Raw genomic sequence first — 9,079 nt, 5'->3', positions numbered from 1 at the left:
ACTAGCAAGAAGCTTATTTACTTTTTTAAAAGTCTTGCTAAATCTCACAGGGACAGAGAAGGGATTTACAATTACAAGTTTTCTTAAGGAAATGCTGTAAGAAAAGAGAGGAGGAAAGGGGCCTTTTTGAAAGAAGGAAAATTCAGTTTGTTTGTTTCTTTGAGACAGAGTCTGGCTCTGTCCTCCAGGCTTGGATGCAGTGGCTTGATCTCGGCTCACTGCAAGCTCCTCCGCCTCCCAGGTTCAAGCAATTCTCTGCCTCAGCCCGCTGAGTAGCTGGGACTACAGGCGCCCACCACCATGCCTGGCTAATTTTTTTTTTTGTATTTTCAGTAGAGACGGGATTTCACCATCTTTTCCAAGGTGGTCTTGAAGTCCTGACTTCATGATCCACCCACCTCGGCCTACCAAAGTGCTGGGATTACAGGCCTGAGTCACCGCGCCCGGCCCAAATTTTTATATTTATATTTATATTTACCCTTACAGAAAACTATAAAATTTTACACAATTTCAATCAAAATTTAAATAAAAAATCTTAATGGGGAGCTTAGTTTTATCTTACTTGATAAACTAATTTTTAACTTCCTCAGGAAACAACTGCAGGGAATAGCAAGGAACTGAGGACTAAACTCTGATATTTTTATCTTACCCATATTTCTATCTAAGGGATCTGAGGAGTTATGCCCTACAAACCATAAATTCACATCAGATGGGTTTTATTTAACCCTATATAATGTGACTTACTTTCCAACCTGACTCTGGCATAACATTACGAGACAAGGAAGAAAATAAAAATATTTTACCCCAAAAACATGTTTCTTTGTCACATTTTGAAATGGCCTTGCAAGCTGACCTTTGTGGGGGAAAATTCGCATCTCTAAATAATCTCTATTAACATAGCTAGACCTTTTCCTTCCAGGCCCTTCCAATTCTGAATAGATTGACTGAGAGTCTAGCACCTTTTTAAGGGTCTGAATAGAAAACATTTGTCATCTCTTGTTTCTAAGGACAGCCACTATGAGATTTCAAAGGAACCTTGGTCTCCACAATCTTTTATCTTAACCTGAACATTTCTTTTCTATTGATCCCAGATCCTTAGACAAAAACTCAACCAATTGTCAACTAGAAAATGGTTAAATTTACCTGTAGCCTGGAAACACCCCCACCCTTCAAGTTGTCCCACTTTTCTTGAACAAACCAATGTATTCCTTAAATGTATTTGATTGATGTCTCATGCTTTCCTACAATGTATAAAACCAAGCTGCACCCCCAACCACCTTGGGCGCATGTTCTCAGGACCTCCTGAGGGCTGTGTCACGGGCCATGGTCACTCACATTTGGCTCAGAATAAATCTCTTTAAATATTTTACAGAGTTGACTTTTTTCATTGACAGAACTTTTTTTGAAAATGCAAATTTAAAAAGTAATTGAAGGCTGGGTGTGGTAGCTCACACCTGTAATCCCAGGACTTTGGGAGGCCGAGGTGGGTGGATCACGAGGTCAAGAGATGGAGACTGTTTGGGTGAGGGAGAAGGGACAAGATGGAGGAAGGTAAACAAGAAGGCACCCCCCCTGATGCTTCCGGGTTCTTCATCACCAACTTACCCGTGAGGGGAAAATGCAGATCAACTGAGCAGGCGCCGCGGGACGTCAATCCGAAGAGATCGAAACTTACTCGGCCACGCCTATGGAGACGCCCCTATCACGCCCTTATCCTGCCCACTGCCCTCCCCCTTCCAGTACCAATGCATAAAAGTCCGCTGCCTGCAGGAGCCAGCGTGACTTTTTCAGCCTGCATTTGTGGACTGGAGAACCTCACCCGAGAGTGTGTGCATATTTGCAATAAAGGGCTGCCGTTTTCTTATGTACTTTGGCCTCATGTTTAATTACTTAGCTCTCCTAAATTAAGTTACATTAAATTAAATTAAGACAGAGACCAGCCTGGCCAACATGGTGAAACCCTGCCTCTACTAAAAATACAAAAATTAGCTGGGCGTGGTGGTGCGTGTCTGCAGTCCCAGCTACTTGGGAGGCTGAGGCAGGAGAATCCCTTGAATCTGGGAGGCAGAGGTTACAGTGGGCCGAGTTCATGCCACTGCACTCTAGCCTGGCAACAGAGGGAGTCTCAGTCTCAAAAAATAAATAAATGATATAAAAAGTAATTTAAGTTTGATGCTAGTTTTGAAAAAGCACAGAAAGATCCAAATATACATGAGAACTTAGTATATATTAAACTTTTCATTGAAAACAAAAGAAATATATATATATCTCCACACTTTTGTTTGTTATGTATATATAACCATTTTTTTCTTTCCTTTCTAATTTGGTCTTGAGGTCTCTTTCTCCTGAGGGTGACTATAAACTATCCCTGTGGGGCTCCTGGGATTTGGTGTCATGGATATTTGGTGTGCCATATGTTAAAAGTTTCATTTCAAATTTACTGAAAGTCCACCCTTAATTTTTAGAAGTCAGTAAGTTCCAAGAGAAGTAGCAATTTGAGGTCACTGGTGAAGGCTTCACACAAGGTGAATTTTTACGTTTGGTTTCTCCACAGCATAAGGAATAAAACCGTTCTTTTGAAATGAAGAAGAGAACCACCTAGGAGACTATCACCCTGACCTGAGGACTTCACTAGGGATTCAGGAAAGAAGACACAGAAAGAAAGCAGTCCTTAAGGGTTATATCTGAATAATTTAATTTTACTTAAAATTTTTTTATTGAAGTATAAAAAAATACAAAAGTATGCAATGGCATGTGTATCACTGTATAATTGATAAGTGAATGACGAAGACAGGTGAACACAACCATGTAAACACCAAAGAGTTCAAAGACAATATTACCAGTGCCTGAAGTCTCCCTGAAGGACCCATTCTCTATTATTACTCTGCTTCTCAAAAGTAGCCCCATCCTGATTTCTGGGTTTTTTTTTTTTTTGAGACAGAGTTTCTCTCTTGTTGCCCAGACTGGAGTGCAATGGCATGATCTCAGCTCACTGCAACCTCTGCCTCCTTGGTTCAAGCAATTCTCCTGCTTCAGCCTCCTGAGTAGCTGGGATTACAGGCATGCGCCACCATGCCTGGCTAAATTTTTGTATTTTTAGAAGAGACAGGGTTTCACCATGTTGGCCAGGCTGGTCTGGAACTCCTGACCTCAGATGATCCACCCACCTCAGCCTTCGAAAATGCTGAGATTACAGGCGTGAGCCACTGTGCCCAGCCCCCATCCTCACTTCTAACAGTAAAGACCAGTTTTGCAATTTATTATTGCAATTTCTTTTACTCATTTATTTTGAGATAATCTTATTTAAAAAATTTTTTTTGACAGAATCTCACTCTATCTCCCAGACTGAGGTGCAGTGGTGCAATCTCGGCTCACTGCAACCTCCATCTCCCAGGTTCAAGCTATTGTTGTACCTCAGCTTCCCAAGTAGCTGGGATTACAGGTGTTTGCCACCATACCCAGCTAATGTTTTCTATTTTTAGTAGAGTTGGGGTTTCACCATGTTGGCCAGACTGGTCTTGAAATCCTCACTTCAGATGATCCGTCCGCCTCCACCTCCCAAAGTACTGGGATTACAGATGTGAGCCACTGTGCCTGACCTGAAGTAATCTTTAACTTACAACTAAATTACAAAAGTAAGATAAAGAATTCTCATATAGGCTGGGCATGGTTGCTCACACACACCTGTAATCCCAGCACTTTGAGAGGCCAAGGCAGGTGGATCATGAGGTCAGGAGTTTGAGACCAGCCTGGCCAACATAGTGAAACCCCGTCTCTACTAAAAATAGAAAAATTAGCTGGGTGTGGTGGTGCACGCCTGTAATCTCAGCTACTCAGGAGGCTGAGGCAGGAGGATTGCTTGAACCTGGGAGGCGGAGCTTACAGTGAGCCAAGATCATGCCATTGTACTCCAGCCTGGGTGACAGACTGAAACTCCACCTCAGGAAAAAAAAAAAAAAAAAATTGAATTATCATATGTCCTCCACCAAGATATTTCCATCATTAATATTTTGGCACATTTGCTTCATAATTTTTGCTGTTTGTGTATATTATGTATTCATTTTTTGTAATCATCTGAGAGTCAGTTGTAGGAATCATTCCACTTTACTCCTAAGTTCTTAACTGTGTATTTCCTATCAGCAAGGATAAAATTCTTAGATAACCATGGTATGGTGCTCAAAATCAGAAAAATTTAACAAAGATATAATATCTAATCTATAATGTACAGTCCATGTTCAAATTTCACTGATTGTCTCAGTTAAGTCTTTTTTTTTTTTTTTTTCTTGAGGCGGAGTCTTACTCTGCCACCCAGACTGGAGTGCTGTGGTGTGATCTCAGCTCACTATAATTTCCCCTTCCGGGGTTCAAGCAATTGTCCTACCTCAACCTCCCGAGTAGATGGGACTACAGGCATGCACCACCATGCCCGGGTAATTTTTGTATTTTTTTTCAAGTAGAGACGGGGTTTCACCATGTTATCCAGGATGATCTCGATCTCTTGACCTCGTGATCTGCCCATCTCATCCTCCCAAAGTGCTGAGATTACAAGCCTGAGCCACCATGCCCAGCCTTCAATTAAGACTTTTATAGATAATTGTTTTTCTGATTCAACATCCAATTCAAAAACTGTTTCTGGGCCCGGCATGGTGACTCATGCCTGTAATCCCAGTACTTTGGGAGGCTGAGGCTGGTGATCACTTGAGGTCAGGAGTTTGAGACCAGCCTGGCCAACATGGTAAAACCCCATCTGTACAAAAAATACAAAAGCCATCTGGGTGTGTCACGGGAACCCACCCCCAATATTTCAACGTGGGTTCTTTCTATTTTCCATAAGTGTCGGCCTGCTGAGAAGTAAAGAGAAAGAGTACAAAGAGAGGAATTTTACAGCTGGGCCTCTGGGGGTCACATCACATATCAGTAGGACCATGATGCCCACCTGAGTCTTAAAGCCAGCAAGTTTTTTAAAGGATTTCAAAAGGGGAGTGGATGCAAGAACAGGGAGTGAGTCACAAAGATCACATGCTTCAAATGGCAAAAAGCTGAACAAAGATCACATGCTTCTAAGGGCAAAATCAGAAACTCCTGATAAGGGTCCAACAAAGATCACAAGGTAAAAGACAAAAGCAAAGATCACAAAGCAAAGGGCAAAAACAAGATCACAAGGCAATGGGCAAAAGCAGAATTACTGATAAGGGTCTATGTTTAGAGGTGCACATATTGTCTTGACAAACATCTTAAACAACAGAAAACAGGGTTCGAGAGCAGAGAACCAGTCTGACCTCAAATTTACCAGGGTGGGGTTTTTATCCCCACCCTAGTAAGCCTGAGGGTACTGCAGGAGACCAGGTCATATTTCAGTCCTTATCTCAACCGCATAAGACAGACACTCCCAGAGAGGCCGTTTATAGACCTCCCCCAAGGAATGCATTCCTTTCCCAGAGTATTAATCCTTGCTAGGAAAATAATTTAGCGATATCTTCCCTACTTGCATATCCATTTATAGGCTCTGTGCAAGAAGAAAACTGTGGCTCCATTTTGCCTGACCCTGCAGGCAGTCAGACCTTATGGTTGTCTTCCCTTGTTCCCTGAAAATTGCTGTTATTCTGTTCTTTTTCAAGGTGCACTGATTTCATATTGTTCAAACACACATGTTTTACAATCAATTTGTATGGTTAACACAAGAGTGGTCCTGAGGTGACATACATCCTCAGCTTACGAAGATAACAGGATTAAGAGATTAAAGTAAGACAGGAGAAAGAAATTATGAAAGTATTATTCGGGAACTGGTAAATGTCCATTAAATCTTCACAATTTATATTCCTCTGCCACGGCTCCAGCTGGTCCCTCTGTTTGGGATGCCTGACTTCCTGCAACACAGGTGTGGCAGCCCATGTCTGTAGTCCCAGCTACTCAGGAGGCTGAGGTGGGAGAATCCCTTGAACCCAGGAGGCAGAGGTTGCAATGAGCCAAGATCACACCACTGCACGCCAGCCTGGGCAATAGAGGGAGACTCTGTGTAAACAAACAAACAAACCAAAACAAAAGCCATTTCTGGCCAGAGTAGAGTAGAGTAGAGGGACTGAATTTACCCTCCTGCCTAAAACAACCAAAGAAACCAGATAAAATATATGAAACAATGATTTCAAGTCACTGGATATCAGGCAGTGAGCACAGCGACCCATGAAACTTGAAATAAGTAAGCTCTACCTTTGCCACAGCTTACTGCCTTAAAAGAGTTTGCAGGCTGTAGCACAAGGAGGGGTATCCCACGCTGAGCATTGTAGACTCCTTGAATTGAGGAGACACAGCTGAGAGTCCAGAGAGACCAAGGCAGCTAGAGTTTGTAGGACATATTACCAAGGAAGAGAGCTGCACAGGGAGACAGCTCTGGTGATCTTCAGAAGGTCCCCTTGATAACTCAGCAGAGTGCTCTCTGGAACATGCTTATGAGGAAACCACCTGAGGCTGCGGAATCATCCAAAAAGATTGAAGAGAATAGAGCCCAGTGATGCTGGGAAAAGTGCCTGCTGTCACCAGCCAGGGTGAGAAAATCATGATTCATGAGCATTGGGTAGAGTACTCAGAATGGTCTCATCTCAGCAACAAAGAATAATGAGCCCTAGAATAAATACTACAAATGTTAAAAGCAAGAGCCAACACTATCAGTTAACTACACCCCAGAAGGGGCCTCAATAATATTTAGAGAAATACAAAAACATTTTATGGGGCTAAAAGCATCATAAAATTTGTAATATCTGCTAATCTCATTCAAAGATTAGCAGGCTTGGCCAGGAGTGGCTCATGCCTGTAATCCCAGCACTTTGGGAGACCAAGGTGGGTGGATCACCTGAGGTTAGGAGGTCGAGACCAGCCTGGCCAGCATGGTGAAACCCTGTCTCTACTAAAAATACAAAAATTAGCTGGGCATGATGGTGGGCACCTGTAGTCTCAGCAACTCGGGAGGCTGAGGCAGGAGAACTGCTTGAACCAAGGAGTTGGAGGTTGCAGTAAGTTGAGATCACACCATCGCACTCCAGCCTGGGCAACAGAGTGAGACTCTGTCTCCAAAAAAAAAAAAAAAAAGCAGATCAGCAGCTTTGCAAAGAAACAGAAAAATAACAACTCACTATGAGGAGAAAAACCAACTGTGCAAAACTGACCCAGAACTGATACACATGTCAGATTTAGCAGACAAGGACATTAAACAAGTTTCCATAACTGTGTTCTAAATGTTCAGAGACAAGCAGAGACATGGAAGATATTTTTTCTTTTTTCTTTTCTTTTCTTTTTTTTTTTTTTTTTTGAGACAGAGTCTTGCTCTGTCACCCAGGCTGTAGTGCAGTGGCACAATCTCAGCTCACTGCAGCCTCTGCCTCCTGGGTTCAAGCGATTCTCTTGCCTCAGCCTCCCGAGTAGCTGGGATTACAGGCACATGCCACCATGCCCAGCTAATTTTTGTATTTTCAGTAGAGATGGGGTTTCCACCATGTTTGCCAGGCAGGTCTTGAACTCCTGACCTAGTGATCCACCCACCTCAGCCTCCCAAAGTGCTAGGATTACAAGCATGAGCCACCATGCACAGCTGACGTGGAAGATATTAAAAAATCAAACCAAACATGTAGAGATGGAACCTACAATGCCGGTGATGAAAAATACACTGAATGGGATTAATAGCAGATTAGAAACTGAAGAGAAGATTGGTGCATTTTAAGATAGCAGTAGAAACTTCAAAATGAAACAATAAGAAAATATGAAAAATAAGAAAGAAGCATCAGTGAGCTGTGGGACAACTTTAAGCTGTCTGACATATATGTAATTGAAATCCACAAGGAGAAAAGGGTGGAGAAGAGGACGATAAAATTTTTATTTGAAACATTAATGGTCAGAAATTTTATACATTTTATGAAAACCCTAGTTGGGAGAAACAAGAAACTTGATAAACTACAATCTGCAATTATAGTTTGAGATCTCATACTCCTTCTCAATATTTGGTGGAATAGAAAACCAACAAGGATGTCAAAAACCTAAACAACACTATCAACCATGTTAGGTTATTGACCTAACATTTATAAAATATTCCATTTTCCTGGCTGAGCGCGGTGGCTCACGCCTGTAATCCCAGCACTTTGGGAGGCTGAGGTAAGTGGATCACCTGAGGTTGGAACTTCGAGACAAGCCTGTCCAACATGGAGAAACCCCATCTCTACTAAAAATAAAAAATTAGCCACGCATGGTGGTGCATGCCTGTAATCCCAGCTACTCAGGAGGCTAAGGCAGGAGAACTACTTGAAGCCAGGAGACAGAGGTTGTGGTGGGCCAAGATCATGTCATTGTACTCCAGCCTGGGTAACAAGAGTGAAACTCGGTCTAAAAAAAAAAAAAAGAAAAAAAATTCCATTTTCCAACAACCAAGTATACATTCTTTTCAAGTCCACATGGAATATTTACCAAAAATGACTATAATTTGGGCCTTAAAATATTTCTAATAAATTTAAAATAATTCAAGTCATTCAAAATACATTCTTCGGCCATAATGGAGTTAAATTATAAATTAATACCTAATTATATTTGGATAATAATCAAATATTTGGAAACTAAATACCAAACTCATTTCTTCTTCTTTCTCCTCCTCTTCCTTTTCCTCTTCTCTCCTCCTCCTTCTCTCCCTCCTCCTTCACCTCCTCCTTCTCTTTCTTCTTCTTTCTCCTTCTCCTTCTTCCTCATTTTCCTTCTCCTTATTCTTCTTTCTTTTCTTTATTGTTGCCTAGATAGGAGTGCAGTAGTGTGATCATAGCTCACTGCAGCATCCACCCTGGGATGAGGCGAGCCTCAGTCTCCCTAGTAGCTAGGACTATTGGCATGTGCCACCATGCCTCCAGCTGTTTTTCTTATTTTTTGTAGAGAGTGGGTCTCACCGTGTTGCCCAGTCTGGTCTCAAACTCCTGGACTCAAGCAATTCTCCTGCTTTGGCCTCTGAAATGCTGGGATTAGAGGCATGACCCACTGCACCCAACTTAAGTAACATACCTCTAAATAACCCATGGGTCAGGCCGGGCGCAGTGGTTCACACCTGTAATCC

The sequence above is a fragment of the Papio anubis genome, chromosome 11, assembly GCF_008728515.1.
Source record: "Papio anubis isolate 15944 chromosome 11, Panubis1.0, whole genome shotgun sequence".
Lineage (NCBI taxonomy): Eukaryota > Metazoa > Chordata > Mammalia > Primates > Cercopithecidae > Papio > Papio anubis.
Note: the sequence above shows the minus strand (reverse complement) of the source record.